General features: G+C 77.7%; 1 non-coding gene across 1 annotated transcript; it reads right to left on the bottom strand.

Annotated features, from left to right (window-relative positions):
- Positions 1-1,222: 1,222 nt before the first annotated feature.
- LOC138065074 (5.8S ribosomal RNA) lies at positions 1,223-1,375 on the bottom strand. Its single transcript, XR_011138237.1, has one exon. It is a non-coding gene; the product is annotated as a 5.8S ribosomal RNA (ribosomal RNA).
- Between the last annotated feature and the right edge of the window lie 1,125 nt (positions 1,376-2,500).

Raw genomic sequence — 2,500 nt, 5'->3', positions numbered from 1 at the left:
CCGCCAGCCGCCGGCAGAGAGGACGGCCCGAGGCCCCCGCCAGGATCGAGGGGGAAGCGGCGCGGCGACCCGCGAGTCGCCGCCACGGAGGGGCAGCGAGGGGCCCCCCCCTCCGACACACGCGCGCGGCAGCACGGTGCGGTACCACCGCGGTACCCACCCGCAGACAGCCGCGCGGGGCCGGGGGGCGAGGTCCGCACCTCCCCCGGGCCCGGCTCCCAAACGCTCGCTCGCCCACTCGCACACTCGCGCACAGCCCCTCCACCGGCCGCGGCTGGCTCCTCCTCCCCGGCCGCTGACCTCCGCTCTCGCCCCGGCACGGGACGACGGCGCGGCAGCGCCCCTCCCCCCCCCCCCTTTCTGCCCCCCCCCCTCCCCCGTCTCGCCACCGAACGGCGCCGCCCGCGCTTGCCCCACACCACCGCCCCGCGGAGACACCCGCGCGCCGTCGCTGCCGGCCTCAACGCAACGCCGCGGCTGACGCCAGCCGGCGGGTGGAAGTGGCTCGGCACGCACTACGGACGCGGGTGCGCCGCGGGGGGGGGCAGAGGGGGCTCGGCGGGCGCCGAAGCGGCAGCAGTCGGGGCAGGGAGAGGGCAAGGGGAGGGGAAGAAAGGCAGCCGGCCGTCCCCCCCGCCGGAGGGGAACGGGGGACCAGCGCACCACCGGGAGAGTGGTGGAGGAGAGCCGTCGTACGGCGGGCACTGGCGGTGGCGGCGGGCGGCGGCGGCAGGTGCCGGGCCACCGCGACCGACCGAACCTGGGGGCCCGGCGGGACGAACTCCGCACAGCGGGCGCTCCGGGAGCGGGGGTTTCCCGAGTCTGCACTTAGGGGGACGAAGGCCCGGGCCCACACGGGGAGGAGAGGCACCCCCTCTCCCCGGCGGCGCGGGCCTGCGAGGCGCCCCAGCCGCGCCACACCGCACACACCGCGCAGGGCAGCGGTGGCCACCGGGCTCGGAGGGGAGGGAGGGCAGGGCAAGGCACGCCGGCCGCGGACGGTGGAGGCGGACGGTCGGCCGGAGCCGGGCAGGCAGGCCAGCCGGAAGACCGGGGCCACCGGTGCACGCACCGGTGGTCCCGGCTCCGCCGCCGCCGCCGACTCACCGCCGCCGCCGCCCCCCCACCGACTCGCCGCCGCCGCCGCCCCCCCCGGCCCCCCCCCGAGGGGCGGCACACCGCTGCGCCAACGCGGCAATGGGGGTGACGATTGACCGTCAAGCGACGCTCAGACAGGCGTAGCCCCGGGAGGAACCCGGGGCCGCAAGTGCGTTCGAAGTGTCGATGATCAATGTGTCCTGCAATTCACATTAATTCTCGCAGCTAGCTGCGTTCTTCATCGACGCACGAGCCGAGTGATCCACCGCTAAGAGTTGTCTCGGTTTCGGTCCCCACCGCGCGCGCGGGGGGACCGGGCAGCTTTCGCAGCCCCCTGAGGGCCCCCATCCGCTCTGCCTCCCTCCTCACGCCGACGCCGGCTGCTGAGCAAGGGACAGCGGAGAGAGAGGGCACGCCTCACTGACCGTACAAGCACAGAGGGAAAAAAAAAGGGGGGGGGGGGGGAGAACAGACCCGAACGAGAGGGGCGGGGAGCCCTCGCTCCCGACCTGGGACAACCCCTTTCTCGCTTCGAGTCCGGCCCAGGCGCCCGGCTCGGCCTGGCCCAGCAGGGAGCGGCGCGCCAGCCGCGCCACCTGCCTCAGGGACCGGGGTGTGGGTCCCCGCGGAGCCCCGGCGTCGGAGCCCGGCCGCCGCTGGGAGCGGCGCCACCCGCTGCCCGCGCGCCCGCGACCCGCCAGCCGCACGCTTCCGAGCTCCTTCGCTCGCCTCACCGGCCTCCAGCTCCGCCGCCCCGGAGACGGCACCCAACACCCGCCTGCACACACGCAGCCTCCCGAGCGACGCCACGCACTCGCCCGTCCCTTCCGCGGGCAGACGCCTGGCGGCAGGCAGACGGGCGAGGCGGGACGGACGGGGAACGGCGCCCGCTCTCCCCGCCTCCACGCGGAGACCAGGAGGGGCCGCCCCCGCCCGCCCGCCCGCCGCCCGCCTGCCGCCCAGCGAAGCCGGGTCGGGCAGAGCGAGGCAGGCGCGCCGGATGGCGGAGTGCCGGGGCAGGGCGGGGGGGGAGGGAAGGAAGGGTGCCGCCGACGGCCACGGCGGGAGACTGAGAGCACCGGCCAGGGAGGAGAAGGGATGCGCTGGGGCTCGGCGTCCGCACCACCCGCGGTGGGGGCTCGCCGTCCCGGCGGCGAGCACGCGCTCGCGCCGGGGTCGCGCGTTCGAGGCAGGCCGGCGCAAGCCGACCGCGCGGCGTCTCTCCGCCGAGACCAGACCGCGGAGAGAGGGGGCAGGGTACCCCTCTCCGTCCCGGCTGCCCGCGGGGCATGCACGGGCCGCGCCGGCGGGCATGGGGGGGTGCGGCGCCCGCGCGCGCCGACCCCCCGGCCCCTCCGGCAGCACGCCCGGCTGCCCCCCGGGTCGCATCGGGCCGCCCGAG

Source organism: Struthio camelus, unplaced genomic scaffold (assembly GCF_040807025.1).
Source record: "Struthio camelus isolate bStrCam1 unplaced genomic scaffold, bStrCam1.hap1 HAP1_SCAFFOLD_86, whole genome shotgun sequence".
Classification (NCBI taxonomy): domain Eukaryota; kingdom Metazoa; phylum Chordata; class Aves; order Struthioniformes; family Struthionidae; genus Struthio; species Struthio camelus.
This window is presented reverse-complemented; position numbering and strand designations above follow the sequence as displayed.